This window comes from Sparus aurata, chromosome 11, assembly GCF_900880675.1.
Source record: "Sparus aurata chromosome 11, fSpaAur1.1, whole genome shotgun sequence".
NCBI classification, from domain to species: domain Eukaryota; kingdom Metazoa; phylum Chordata; class Actinopteri; order Spariformes; family Sparidae; genus Sparus; species Sparus aurata.
The window spans coordinates 2781170-2797409 of record NC_044197.1 but is presented as its reverse complement, the minus strand read 5'-3'; the positions used below and the strand labels follow the sequence as shown (position 1 = coordinate 2797409).

At 40.3% G+C, this 16240-nt stretch overlaps 1 protein-coding gene across 1 annotated transcript in view; it reads right to left on the bottom strand.

The window, feature by feature from the left end:
* The window catches only part of nlgn1 (neuroligin 1), a 413423-nt gene extending 400604 nt beyond the window's left edge, over positions 1–12819 (bottom strand). The window contains exon 1 of the mRNA XM_030433413.1: positions 12355–12819. The gene's annotated coding sequence lies outside the window, so the exon portion shown is untranslated. The remainder of the gene's footprint in view (positions 1–12354) is intronic.
* Positions 12820–16240: the final 3421 nt, after the last annotated feature.

The following is a 16240-nucleotide window of genomic DNA, read 5'->3' as shown; positions in this document are numbered from 1 at the left end:
ACTAGATGCTGTTTATCCTCGCCCATAGCAGTGCAACACCAATAACTAGCTAAAATGTTTCTATCTAAAAAGAGTAACACAAGGAACACAGTAAAGAATATGTAGCAGTTTCTGCAGAAAACTAACAGATAACAAGGAGTGAAAGTGAATGGAAAAAAATAAACAAGTTTGCAGATTGCAGAGTTTGCTATGCAAGTTTTCTACCTGGAAGTGACCGTTGTTGTCGTCATAGTGGTTCTATTAGTTGACTGGAAAGTTCTAATCCTAACAGTGTCATAGAAGATGTATACAATTTGTATATATTGAAGCCAAAACGCTGAGAAGAATCAACACAGAGACGGAGTTGCAACAAGTGGGTTCCATTTGTTCCGTGACTGACCAAGCATTTCTACCTCAGCTGTTTACACAGTTACTTAGTGATGATCTGGACCACCACCAAAATGTCAAGATGATCTTTGCCTCATTGTTCGTATCTTTCCCAATAATCATGTAGCTTCCCGTAATCATTCCAAAGCTTGTGTGTGTGTGTGTGTGTGTGTGTGTGTGTGTGTGTGTGTGTGTGTGTGTTTACTTGTGCATGTATGTGTGTGTGCTGTTCTGTTGGCTGAAATCGTGCGTGTCGGTTTGATGTGTAGGTTTCCTGTTTTTCACCGTTTTGGTGAAAAGTACGATGTTATCAGTATTTCTCAATCCCCGTTTATCTCAGAACCCAAAACAGAATAACAAATTCATATTTAAAAGTCAATACCGGTCACCTAGCCAGGCCAGATTTCTCAGTAACACACACTCATAATGATTCATCTACATTTCTGGTGCAATGGTACGGTTTGTCTTTCAATCTTCACAATTGTTTCTTTTAAATCACACCTTGCTGATATACATTTTGTTGGTGGGACTTATTTTAGGTGACTAAAATACGCCTCGCTGCTGCTTCCTGTCAGGGGTACGCACCATTTCCCCATACAGCAGGGGAGCAAGTAACATGCTGACTACGGATGAGTACCTCATACTACCTCACATCAAAAGACCTGAACTATCCATTTAATTCCATGACTTTTTCAATTGATTTAGCACGGCTGCTCTGTTGTTAGCAGTGCTGGGTTAGGTTGACCCATCAAAGGAGGCTGGGCAGTCGGGAGGAGGGGGCCTTAAAGAGACAGAGGGATGATACTCTTCATAACCGTCTTTACTTAAGCGAGGGATATGCAAACTGCACAGGTCATAAGTCACTTTAATGTAAGCAAGGGGGGAAAAAGCGATGAAGAGCAAATAGTTTTGGCTTTCTGGACAGTGTTTTACAGTTAAGTGGATGTTGGATGGATGCCACAGGAATTATGTTTGCCCTGTATCATCTAAGTCAGGTCATCTTAGTTCAGGTCTGTATGACGCTAAGCTCTGGGCTCATTTCAACATTAGTCCACTGGATACTGGAGGGGTACTGGAGTTGATTATCACAGAGTGTGGACCTCTTCATATGTGTGTGTCCACATACTGTGTTTCAGTGTATACATGTGGACTGTATACGAGAAGTGAATCACATGACTGGAGAGGTAAAGGTGAGGGTTTTTGGAGTCTTCCCGTCCTTTCTTTTGGTTTACCAGCCCAACTCACCTCTTCACACGAGCAGCAGGGGCTCACAAACCTTTCATATTAACTGACTGTACTCTGCAGCTTTAGACACACGATTTAGAGACTAACTGATGAAGCACCATCGCTGTGCTATTGTTCAAGTTTTATTCTGTGTGTTTTATTTCAGCAACAAACTTAAAATCAGAGACCATGTTGCAAGTGGATCACAGCAGCCCATCAACATATTCACCCTCTGACTCATCAACGAACTCTACAAACTCAGCCTTTATTTTTACTGCAACTTTACACCTGTAAAGTTTCGTTACTGGATGTTGCACATTTGCAACACTGGCAAAATACTCAGAACTGCTTATGTGGTAGAAAAGATGTCTCCAGATCCCCAAAAGCAGGTGTATTAGTGGGGTGGGGGCACAGTACTCCTTCCAGTCCCCTTGTTTGGACCAAGGCAATCTTTAAACTTGGCTTTTATTTTGATCTCAGACACATCATCCTAGGTTTTACTGCATCTTGCATGATTGTGACGCTATCACTCTGACAAAATCTACCCACAGACAGACAGACAAGCAGTAGACAGACATGTTGAAAAACAATACCAGCTACACTAGAGTGGAGAAGGCTGATTGGAACCGCTGATCTGAAACTTAAAACAAATGTAGGCTAGGGGCAATAGGTGAGGGGGAAGATGACTCCTTTCCTACTTTCTATCCAATTACTTCCAGCACTCTTGCTCTGACTGTGGCCATCTTTGAAATCAGCCTTCATTTTGATCTCAACTACATACCTGTAAAGTGTTGTGACTGTATCTTGCAGGTTTGCGACATGATTGTACTGACAAAGCAGGCCGAAATAAAAACTCCAGCTAAAGTACTCCAAACTACTTGTGTCATTTCTTACATAATAAAGTGTCTCCAGGACCACATTTAACCATGATGACATAAACAAAGAATCCCAAGGTGAAAACACTACCAGCAGACACTGCTGGTAATTATACCCGAGACAACAACATCATTGTCATCATTACTGGCTTGTTTTATGAAAGCTCAGACATCTGGGACATTTTTTTGGGGAGAACCAAACCAGAAAGACATCAAGGCTGCAATTTTATTGTGAAGTTTAGTCTCTAATGTCAATAATTTTCTCCAATATATTTGAATAATATCGAATTTACAAAACAGAGAAAGGCAGCAAATACTCCACATTTGTGAAGCTATAATCAGAATGTTTGGCGTCTTGGCTTCACTTTGGATAAATGACTTATAATTAAAATATTAAAATTGTTGGTTGATTAAATTTCATTCAAGTAATTACACCCCAAGACACAAAGACGGAAATTAATCTGGCAAAGTCTTGCATACAAAAATGTTGTCGTCAAGTGTCGACTCTTAAATCTCGTATCAGAGAGCCGTAACAGCAGACGAACGTGAGTCATTTCTTCCCCTGATGTGGTGAGTTTTACTAAAATGAACATTGTAAAAACAACAATGAAGGAGGAGGCAATAAATTCAAGACAATAAATCGTGCAGCACAGGCGTCATGAAGCTCTGATTTACTTCTTCTAATATCATTCTGAAAAAAAGATAATGGGTTTCTTCAGCGTGGATATGGGCCTATATTATCTGGACAGTGGTAAAGATAATGTGTTTTATCTTTATATAATCTGACTGTCGCAAATTCTCATTAGGCTCACATCACTAAGGCTAAAAAAATAAATAAAAAAATTACGTTATAATGAACGTCCATACAACAAATCAGTTGTTTCAAGTCCAATAAATCATCGTGCTGCCACCTGTGAAATTAACTGGGGGAATCATATAAACAATAATAATAATAATCACATAGCAAATTCATTATAATGGATGTAATTCCGCATGTCTCTTATGTCTCTACTCTTATTTTTTTTCAATATGATAGCTTACTACTACTGCCAAGCTATTCCATACTATTAGACCTACAGATGCTATAAATAATGCAGGTTCTGTTTCTCTGCTGTTATTTTTCTACAGCGAGTGAGAAAAGACAAACAGCTGCACTGTACATTGTGATGGAGGGAGAGATTGTTGTGTTGAAACTGTGTTTCATAGTTTTGCCCTCCAGCATTATCAAGGAGAAAAGTGAGCATTGCGCGAATATGGAGTGCAGACCTGGAATGAGACTTACTAAAATGAAAAAGAGAAAAACGTGTTGGAAATCTATGGCCTTGACTTACAGATGAAGGACAGCTCATGCAACTTATTTCAGAGAATTTCTGTGCCTCCATGTATGCAGAGGTGCGTAACCTGGAGCTTTTATACGAATGCTTTTAAAAGGCAAGATTGCACAAACGACTGGAGGAGATGAATGTTGTTGATGTGTTCATTCGGCCAGATTTATGAAGCTTCAAGCAGTTTGAGAGGAGCAGTTATGTGCAGGAGAGTCGCCTCCTCGCCGCGGTACAGATTTGTGCAGCAATGTTAAAGGACATTTTTTGGTGGGATGATTAAATTAATCAGAGTTTTATAGAAATCTAAGAAATGCACAATAATAAAAACAAGATTTTCCCTGTGTTGAGTAACAACACTAAGAGTCTGCAGCTACTAAGAGTTCCATCCGGATACACTTAGGCCGGGCAGTGATGTGAAATGCCCACCCATGGTGCATTGTGTTTTCACTGACCACTTAATTGATGACTCATGTACACAACACACAGCTGGTCCTCTGGAATTTCCACACACACCCAGGTGAAGTACATCATGTGTTTTCTTTTCTGTACACCCCACCTTCACCCAGTCCATCACCCATGAAATCATGAATTTTTTTCATTGCAATCAGTGTGAGCTTTTCAGATGGTTCTCTGTACTATTATTATTATTATTATAGTATAGTGTTATGTTCTGTTTGCAGGCCTGTTGAGCTGAGGGGTTCAGACAGGATACGCTCTTAAATAAACAAAGTATATTCCAAACGCAGCTCTCAAACAGAGGCATTATTATGACAGATGCGTTGTGATTCACAATAAGTGGGAATGATCATAATCATCATTGTTTTCTGAGACCACTAAAATCATGACGATGTGACCCCAACAAATGTCACATCGTCATGATTTTAGCTGTTTAGTGACACTAAAATTGAGTTGCGATAATAATTCCATTGCAGCTTCTAAAATTTGGATATTGCTCTTTTCCATATTATGGTTTTGATAAAATTGCAATCAAATATTGCTGCTTTAGTAGTCAGCTTTTCTTAACACAGTTCTTCATCCTCTCATAGTGTTTAGTTTACTTAATACCATATGGTGCTGTCAAGGTGTGATGTACAATGTTGAAATTAATTTTACACAGAAGTCGTTACACAAAAATGTAATTAAGTCTGATGTGTTAAGTCTAATGGTGTTATTGGCGAACTTACAAATACACTGCATAAATGAATTAAGAAAGTCAACACTGCATCAGGAAATATTGCGGATCCTGCAGAAGAATCATGATGGAACGCTCTCTCACAAAAAAACACTTAATCAATTACTCTGTGAAATATGTCCAACAATATGTATATAAAATGAAATAAAATGTAATTGCATTTAATTATTAATTAACACTTTGCCAAGGGAAATCAGAAGCCCATCCAAGATGTTTTCTCTGCCTATGGGACTGACTTATGTCGATGTTTAGCAGGTATAATTCTTACCGTGTTCAACATTGCTGTTTCGCTTGTTAGCATGCAAACACAAAGCCAGAGGGAAAAACATCAGTTAGGCGATATTTTGATCAAAAACCACAGGGATTGGAAAAATATCAACTTTGAACTTCAGAGGGGAACAATTCATTTCTGATCTGTCAAATGTTTCAAAAACTAAAAATTTATATTTTGTCTTGTTTTGTTTTATTTATTCCTCAAAAAATGTGTTGTAGGATTCCTAATTATCAAGTATGTTTCAGAATCACAGTCAATTAAGGGAACTTAGGATCCTCATACAATATTGCATCTCGACAATCCAATAGAAAACGTACAGTCTACATACATTAAAATACTTTAAGTGCCAATAGTCAATATGGTGGATTTTAGAGCCAAAACACAAGGAAAAAAGAACAGAACAAACATCAAACATAACGGTGCACCATGAAAGATGACCCACATGGCAACAAGGCAAGGGTGGATATATAACTACATTGTAGCGGGCGGGGGGGTAAATAGAAAACATTCTCAAGAGCAATTCCTGAAGGAGGCCCCCCGGAATATTTTTAAGGACAAGCCCAAAACTGTTCTCACCACGAAACTGTTTAACTGAGCGCTCAGGACACTCACTGCGGAGTCTGTCGTGACTGAAACCGGACGCTGTTTTAAACCAAAACACAGTTTTTTTTCTGTTTTTTGTGCTTAAACCTAAAACTTTGTGACAAGAGAAAAACAGCACCTTTTTTTTCAAGTTCAATATTGCAAAAGATCTACTTACTATGGTCCACTAGCACCACCAGCACCGTGCTGAGACACTCCACAGAGACAGGTGTGTGAGCTGCAGGTTGATTAGCAGTGGACCAAACCACTGTGAGGCATATGGAGGGGGGGGGGGAACCAATCCATAGAAAACTTAAAAACACATTATTCTGCATTTTTAACTAGCGCAAGTCTTTTCATTGCACATTATTATACACTTTCAAATGATGTGTTTTCACTGATAAAGGCTATTGAGGGGGACAAATCTCTCTTTTTTCCCTGTCCCCCCTGTCATTTTAAATGACTAGTAGTTTCAGGTGGTTACACATGAATGAAACCCTAAATATATTTGATTCTGTTTCTGACAATCATTTATAAAATCAATGACATTTTAATCAATTCACTCTTTAATATGTTATCAGAGAATTGTAAGCTGATGCTCTTTAAATGTTTCTTCAGTGTGTTCCACATCTTGAACATTTGTAGGAGGCAGTAGTTGTCAATAAAGTTGAACTTGACATTCACAGAGCTGTACTGAGGCGACTGCTCCCTTTCTTATCACACATTTGCATGACAAAAGTTTGTTTAATGACTCCCGCTGCGATAATTAGACACATTTCTACAAAATAAACATTCTTAATGTTTAATCAACAATAGATCATTTTCTCAGACGTGTATTGTATCCTTAGTAAATGTGTTGGAAGGTCATTATTCTGAATATATTTAGATTTCTTGTCTTCTTCTTTGCACTCAGAGAACATCTAGAGGGCAGCCAGTCACTGATTGCATAATGAGCTGCTGCCTTCGTGAATCAGACGCTAATTACGCACAGATTGCAAGTGCAAATTGATTAAAATGTGCAGAGTGAACTGTGACTTCACTTTGAGCACCTAAATGTATTCCAGACCAAAGAATCTGGAGATATTTTCAAGTCGTGTTTTGTCCTGGAAAATGTAGAAAAACAGTAATGTTGGAGGTTGAAACTTCCTAACAGACAATTTCAAAAGCTGCTGTTGAAATCCTTGAGAAGGTAATTTGCACGTGTCATTTGAATTTGAAGTGTTTAGTTCAACATCAAAGTTAGAAGGTGGATTTGAGCAAAACCAGTGGAAGATTAGGTGATCACCTGTTTCTGAAGTGTTTACCAAAATAGACAGTAGTGGCATGTTGACTCAGGCGCTGTGTGTGTGTGTGTGTGTGTGTGTGTGTGTGTGTGTGTACTCCTTCAGTGCTGTGTAGAAGCCAAACACACAGCCTCTCCAGTAATCAAGTCCTCTCTGTTTGAGTGCAGACAGCAGCCACTGTAATCTACCAAACTGTTTCGTAACAGCGCCGACATGTGAAAACCTCAAATATCCAGAAAATAATTGGATTATATAGTATACGAATAATGATAGACTTTAAATGCATGAATCAACACTTTGAGGGATTGTGATTATTTGCCTTGTTTCCATTTAATAAGATGAATATCAGTCTTAGGTTCTGTGCAGAAAGAACGGAGCTGGAGTCAGGACTATAGTCACTGTGCTTACCATAAAGAATGTGCTGTAACTACTTTAAATATACATTTTAATTTCATTTTCTGTTAAACAAATACAAAACATTCTGTGAATAAGACTACAAACTACAGCCTGAACGATACTCAGTCACTGGAGCGCTGATGCAGATAACAATATCAGGATATTACAATTTGGATATCCATATATCGATGGATGTTTTGGCTTTCATCCCTAAAATGTGGTTGTGAGTGGTAAAATTCAGGATATACTGTATTACAGTTTACTGTGCACTGAAACAATAACCTTCACTGGGAATGTAATAATGAATAATTATCAGAAGCATCTTTTTCTGCATTAGAATCTCTACAGAGAAAGTTTTCATTTTGGCACATATCAGGCAACATCTAGGTCGATACCAGTGTACCTGATGTATCAGTCAGACTCTACTACGAACCACTGCTGGTGGTCTTATGGCCGACAAAAGTACCCAGACCTTCCTTGAGTTAAACAAATAAAAGCTTATGAAAGAGACTGTATAATCCATCAGGGTTAACCAAAGCACAGACCTGTTCGATTCTGACTGCATTTCTACTAGCCCTTGGTTAAATGGGGGCTAGTTCTGCTCTGAGGCCGGGCCAGAAAGCCCCAGACTACAGTTAAGGTTAGCCAAAGTTCTGATGTATCAGGACTGAACGAGGGTGGAAGCTTTCAGCTCTGTCTGCCTGGGTCTTATCGCAGTGTGAGAAACACTATTGTGTTTTGTTTTGTTTTTACTTTTTCTCAACAATGATTCAACCAAACTTTTCTAAAGTTCAACATCCAAAACATAATAAATAAATTAAGACTCTGGCCCAGCACAACACATTCCTGCAAATGTTACACCTTAAGAACCTTGAAAATTGAACCCCAAAAATCGAACTGGTTTAAGCTCATACACTGGACCAGGCCAGAATAAAAACACGACTCTACCCAACCCTAGTTAAGGTGCGGTGCCTTTTCCACCCAAATATTATCCACATTCTAACTCTGTCCCTTTTAAGTATATGTATATGGTTTCTATTCATATGCAAACCACCTTCAATCATTGTAGGATGTTCTTCAATGGGCACTGTAAGTGTTTTGTATTCTGAAATAAAGAAAACCTTCCCAGAATTAAGCCTGGACAAACTTTTTGATTCACGGTATTATCCTGACCAAATATTGCAACAGACTACGTTATCGTTCTTCATTTGCTCGGTGAGTCAAACTGAACAAACTGCGCTGGATGATGGACTTTTTATGCATTATTGTCCTGTTAACTACTGATTATGGCAAAGACAACACGCAACCTTATTCCAATCTCCTGGCTCGCCATTTTCTCCAGCTTTAATCCTGAAATATTAACAGATTGATGAAGAGGCATTCGTCCCTTCAACCTCTCTAGAAACTTCCATGTCTGCATATTAAATTGCTGCATGCATCAGGCCAGTGAACCCGTAGTAACCTCACAGATATCATTGTGCATTTTCTTTTCAAAATAAAGGCCTCAAGATGCCTAAAAGCTGTTCCAAATATGAAAAATTTGGGGAAAATAAATGCTGTGATGATCAAAGGCTACCCAGAATCCCGTTCGAAACCTGCCAGGCCAGCTTTAATTGAATAACTTACATAATACGGATATACTCTCAGTAAACAGCATGAACCAAATTGCCAGTTTAGTCCTTGACAGAAGACAATATCACACGTGGGTCTACACCCACATGGCAACAGTGGGTACATTTAAAAACAATCAGATGTGTGCATACAAACACAAACAGCACATATGGAGCCCTAACACTAAGCTGCGTGACACAAAGAGAGAAGAAGTGCACAGACTTCAAATCAAACTGAGTCAAATGGAATTGATTCAGCTCAGCGGGCAGTCTGTGTCAGCCGTGACTCAGTGTGCTTGCTCTCTTTTCAGCAGCGCTCCTCTCACAGTCTGACTGGTGGCCGAGAGACATAGAGACAGAGAGACAGAGAGAGAGAGAGAGAGGGTGCTTTGTCTTCATAACTGACGTAGTAAATAAAAGGTTGGTAAACTATGACCTTCAGTCACCGTGAGGCAATGCACCAAGATAAACATACATCAACTCTACCTTCATTTCCTCTTCTGTGGACTATTTATCGTTCCTCTCTCTGAATTAATCTTCTAAATGTTAAAGTCATCCAGAAAAGCGAGCTTTGGCTGAGCTCAGATGGCTTTACCTCCCACTACATTCCCGCTGTTTTGATGTATGAAAATATTTCCAGTGGAAAAGGCATCACAAAAGTGCATTAGCAGTAGCTTTACCCAACCACAGAGCGAGAAAGGGTCATGTAAACTGAGATTACAGGAGCATTTGCTGCAGTACGATGTGGACCTGAAATGACTCTTCATGGTCATATACCGAGCAGAAATCACACTGCGTTCCTGCTTTTGTTTTCTTAAACGAGTGTGTTATCTTACCAGCATCACACACTTCCCACTCAGAGCTGGCCGATGCAGCCACAGCTTCTGCCTCCAGATTTTTGGTGGCAGCCAGGCTGGAATTGGCAACCTTCAAGTCACAAGCTCCTGTCTCTAACTGCTGGCCAGCCATCCGTGCTGCTTCATGCTAATGTGCTTATGACGCTGATGGAGGGAAGAGCAGTGATGGTTCACTTTCCTCCACTTTCAAGTCACAGTCTGTAGAGTGTTTATAAGTTTTCTTTATTAATGGCTAATAAATAATTCACCGATGTTGTAGACGGAAGCTATTACAGTATGTTCTCTCCCAACATGTCAGATACAACAGCTTGATCAGCAGCCTTGATGCTCTTCTTACCTCTAAAGTTAGCATAAATAAATATGATATGCAACGTCTAATTAAACTTTCAAAATAAAGTTTTACACATGCTATGATATATTACAACTTTTTGACTGTTATTAACGTAACAGAATGGTCGTGGTTTGGTTAGGGTGAGCCACCAAATCTCCCTGGTAAGGTTTAGAAAGAAATAACTATGTGACATTTGTAACGTCAGTCACATCACTCACGTACACTTTACGTATTTAGTTAAAAAACAGATTGATGTTGACACTTTGTGACACACGGGACATGAACCCTGGTCTCTGGGGGGTAAAGTGATCCACCCAGACAGCCCACCGACTCAAACTTTCCTAACTACAGGAGTGAAAATATCTATCATGTTAATATGTATATATGTCAATTCTATTTTCTTCCCTTTTTAATTTTATTGCTTATTTTTGCTATTGTTTCTGTTCTTGTAATATTCTGTCACTGCTGTGACAAACAAATGTCCCCGTCTGTGCGACATTAAAGGATTTCTGATTCTGATTCTGATTCTGAACAACAGCGTCAAGCTTAAGAGCCACTGAGAGCAGGCTGCTGAATTTGATGCGTTGGGAGTGAGAACAAGCCAGGCTGTTCAAAAGATGATATTATTTATATTCTCTATAGATCAAAATCCTCTTACTAACACCTTATTAAAGGATTAGTTCAACATTTTAAAGAAAATGCTTTTCATTCTTGCAGAGTGTTGGATGAGAATAATCCATCTTGAAATTTGTCTTGTGTCTAAAAGTAAAAATGTCATGTGGTTTCATGTGCTGGACTATTTTGGGGTGCTGAAGCCTTAAAAAAAAGGCAACAACAAGAACCACAACCCCTGTAATAATTTGTAAAACCACAATTTGTTTTCACACCTTTATTTTTATAAAGATTTAGCAAAAATAAAATACTAAGCTAACTGGAATAGTAAATTGACTCTATTTATACAGCACTTGTTCCAGTCTTGGCCACTCAAAGCACTTTACAACACAACCCGGCTTTCACACGCTCACACACACATTCACACGCTGATGTCGGAGAGGCGCCACCTGCTCATCACCAGCGATAACCACTCATACACACTCACACACCGATGGAGGAGCCACTGCTACATTACCACGATTATTACTATTAATTACAGTTAGGAATAGCAAGTAAAAGAGACACAACCCTCGTACATGTTAGTGCTGTACTGGGCAAACTTCCATTATATTTCTGCAAACGTGTTTCATCTTACAGACGTACAGTTTACCTGCTGTTTGTCTCTAATGTACAAACAGAGATGGGGATGACAGCGATCAGGTTTCTTGCTCTGAACATTTGGCAAAAGGAATTTAAAATCATGAATCGTATGTCTGTCAGCTGTTTTGACCAATTCAAAAGAGGTTGACAGCCTCAACAGTGATTAAATGGTATATGTATTTATTTGCTTTGACCAGGGTCAGTTGTAACAATTGTTTTGGGGTTTTTTTTTGGTGTGCAATATCATTGCAGGCTGCACTGCGACTTAAATCCAAAGTGCTTCTTGCAACTCACTGGGCCTTGATTGAATTATTTGGATAATTCATTGTGTTACAGTTCCAACAGAGTTTACAAGTAAATATAAAGAGTGAGAGAGACACAGACAGAGAGAGAGAGAGAGAGAGACAGAAACAGTGTGTTGGGTTGTTCAGCACCACAGACAGCTCCACAGTGTCAAACTGACGGCTGTGAAACGGGTGTGTGTATGTGTTTTGTTGTTTCAAAATGACCAGAAACAGAGGTCCCCTGTTAAATAGTGCTGAAATGTAGTGCCCTGTTGGTAATATTGACGTGAATGTGTGTGTGTTTATGTATGTCTGTGTGCGTCTGTGCGCTGCTGCAGACACGTCGGCGTGTGTGCGCGTATGACACACAGAAACTATCTTGTGAACTGCACATCGACAGAGAGAGTAGAGCCAAATACACACACACACGCACGCACACGCACACAAGCACACACATGCGTGCGCAAACGGAATCACCCGAAGAATAACCATCCCACCCACCTGTGCTGTGAATCAGTCTTCTTCCAGTGTCCACACTCGACTCAGAGGAATTAAAACCTTCCCATGTTGGAGTTGTGCGTCTTTAGTGCAAATCCACCAATCCGTAAAAGTCCACGTGAAGAAGACTCTGGATGAAAACAAAAAGAAGAAGAAGAAGAAGAAGCGGATGCTGGTTTCTGTGTCACTGTACTCCCTCTCGACAGCCGGTTACTCTCCGTCAAACGATCCCAGACACGTCCCTCTCCTCCGCCGCACAACTCGGGATAGTTCAGTAGGGGAAAGGATCAATGTCGAGCCGCTGCTGGGAACCCCCTCGTCCGTCCTCTCGCAAAGTTTCAACATTGATCATTCCTCCCTGCCTTTGTGTACCGGGGCTCCCGTGAGCAGACTGTCGAACAGGACCGGAGAGAAAATCCGGGAGACGAAACCACCGGAGAGGTGCCGGTTTGCGCCCTGGTGGTGCGCAGCGGTGCCTGCAGGCTCTTTAAGTGGTGTCCTGTAAACTCTGGAGCTCCTGACCAGCTCAGCAATCCATACTGCAAGTTTGTCACACACTTGTTCTTGGACTGGTTTGTCACTCACTCAGTTCAGCTGTAACTTGTTCATGGTTCTTGGAAATATCATTCAAACATGTGGGAGGTGATCATCAGTCTCTGAGGGAACACAATAAAAAAAACCCTGAAAAACTACATGTGAATTAAGAAGCACAGCAGTAAAAATGTATGTGAAATGAAAAACTGAGTGTTAATTGTACATTGTTTGCCATTGCTGAGAAATAACTGTGCTGGTTCTTCCGGAGGCTGTTCAGTAATCCATCCCTGTCTGCAGCTCCGGGCAGTGCGCATTTGTTAATCGTCTACCAGATTCTGACCTTCTGTCAACGGTGGCCACACCCCGTTTAGTGATGTCACAGCAGGTTCTAATGGAAAACGTCTGCCATGACTCACTGATGAGGAAGTCAGATTAATTTGGACTAAAAAGGGTTCAAGTCTTACAGCAGCACAAAGCATTTCCAGTAACTCACACAACACAACAAGAAAGCAAGATTAACACATCTCTGTTTGTGTTTGTTGTCAGGTCTTTAGGTTTTTTCTTGACTTGGTAGACAATGCACTGAATCTTTAAGCAAAGTATTAAACTCAAATTAGTAATGTGTTACTGGCAGATCAAGTTTGATTGGCACCAACTCCAAACCCAAAGGTCGCAGTTCAAACTGTTCAGACAAATCCCTCTGTTGTTGGAAGTCCACTTGTGATAGCATCCATCCATCCATCCATCCATCCATCCATCCATCACTCCACTCAGCAGGATAAGCAGGGTATTCCAGATGTCTTTCTCGACAGCAACAAGCCATGACCTTGGACTGAAGGTGTTGACGTTCGTCCCAACTACAAACCAGGCGGTCACTGACTGAAGTAGCCAGCAGAACCAGGTCATCTGCAAAAGGCTGAAACTTATTTCTGAGGTTGCCAAACCAGACACTGTCCTCACCACGACTGTGACTTGAGATCCTGTCCATGAATATCAGAAACAGGGCCGGTGGAGTCGTGGAAACGTGGGTTCCAGCAGTTTAATGTTGTCCACCCATCAAGTTAAAATGTAAAAATGCAAAACCGATACCTGAATGTTTTGTGCACTTCCTGATAAGAACGAGAGAGATAAAAGATGCAAAGATGAGCCTCCTGAGGTGAACAAAACACAGGACAGCAAAGATGGAGCTTGATCAGATTTATTGTAGCTGATAGCACACATTTAAATACGCTCCTGATACCAATCTTAATGATTGTCTCTGGATATCTTGATCTTTTGATTTGTGATAACAGCTGATCCGGTGGACACTCCACATAAGGCACAGTCGCACAGCAGCCAGTGAATCCTTGGGTTTGCTGGTAGACTGACACTCTGTTGACTCTACTGTCGAGCAGCTCATATGCACAAAAACAAGGTGGGATGATGAATTCCATCCACAAATATTGTTGCTTTGAGTGGGTTTTTTTTCCTTTACTTTAATGCCAGCAAATCTGACTGAAGTGAGAAATGGTAGACGATGATTCAGATTTTTCAGTCCAGTTGGCACACAACACTACCCGACTTCCTCCGAGACACATTTCTTTCTTCAAGTTTACTTTCAACAGGATCTCCTCTTCAATAAGTTGTGATAAGTGGTTCATTTCATAAAATGACACCTACATCACTTTGAAGGACTTTAAAGACGGTCAAGTTGATTTGCTGATGGATTTTCCTTTGTCTACTTACAGTCTTACACACTTTGTTTCTTTGAATGTGTGGAAGGAATCATTTTTATGGATATCGATTTGAACTAAAACTTCATGGACACAACAAAGTAAGAAATGGATTAATTAATTGAAGGTTAATCTGCCTGCTAGATGTAAGATAAGACAGCAGACAACACAAGAAGCCAGAAAAGTCCCCATACTGTCGAAATTTGCAGTTAAATCAGACTTTAAAAGTCTCTGTGGATATAACATTTGCATGAAAATATGAGAACATACCAACGTTGATGCGATTAATGTGCTGCAGTGGGAGAGAGGTGCATTGCTTTGCCATAATGTCTTCGCAAATAATAGAAAAGTCATCATGAGCCTTATTAATTCTAATTGTGGTCACTCAGAAGCAAAGTTGGAACTAGCATGCCTTTCTAATTAGAACCGCTCCTTGTGGTTCCTCTCATAACCATGACGACGACCTTTTCCTATTCTTAATCGACTTTTCTACCAAGCAAAACCAAACACAAGCTTCGAGAACAAACTTATTCCTTCAGGTACGTGAGCCAATACAAACGCAAAGAGTGCCAATGATAGACATTTTTAAATCCCACACATAGCTGCTGTCAAGGTTCAAAGTTAATCTATGTGACATTTTATGTTACGTTTATGTTGTTTTTTAATAGTGCAGTGTTCATGGTGAGTTCAGGAGTCTTGCAGCCTGAGGAAAGAAGCTGCTCTGTAGTCTGGTGGTACTGCAGTGGATACTTCTGTATACAGACTTACAGACAGGCTTAGGTGAGTGCTGTCTTTCTGGCTTTGTTCTGACTGGCAGCTCAAATACGTTTTTTGGCGTATCCAGAATGCTTCCTGATTGATTTTAAGGAAGTCTTGACAGGACAAACGATGCAATTTTTTGCAAAAATCAGTCCCAAACCAAATTCGGAGGTGATTTGAAATGCAGTTCCAATCAGACCTCTACAGATGTGTCTCAGTCCGGGTTTAAAAGTGCCCTTTGCACAATGAGACCCACAACAATGACGCCATGTCCCACGGGAGACGACACAGGGAACAACAGTCCGTGAGCTGTCATGCTGAAATAAATTGTTTGCTCCACGACTTGACAGCCTGATTGGTTGCATCACCATTTCTCAGGGTCAGGGAATGATGCTTACATCATTTCTACATCAACCTGTGCAGATATGTCGGTGATGTCTGGACATAAGAATCCAATCTGATCACTTGCATCATCCCTCATTGTGTCATTATGAAGTAAATGGTGATTCCCTAATGTAATGCCTATAGAATAATGACACTATCAGCATTTAGATTGGTTCCCTATATACCCCACTTTCACTATGCTATGTCTGTCACCGGGTACTCCTGGGAAAATGAAGGCTGACTGGTGATCCATTTCAGTCTGGTTTCACATCTGCATTATTGACTAAATGAATGAGTAAACTCAACAATGTAGTCTTTGATGCAGCCAAGGGACCATCTGTAGTGGCGTGCACAGACTTTTTGAAGGGCAGAGGCAAAAAGAAGGGCACTTTAGCGTGTGTTTTGGCTCCCAAGAGGGCACTTTAGCACACGTTTTGGCTCCCAAGAGGACAGTTTATCATGTTTTAACCAGCCAAGGGGGCAGTTTAGCGTGTTTTGCC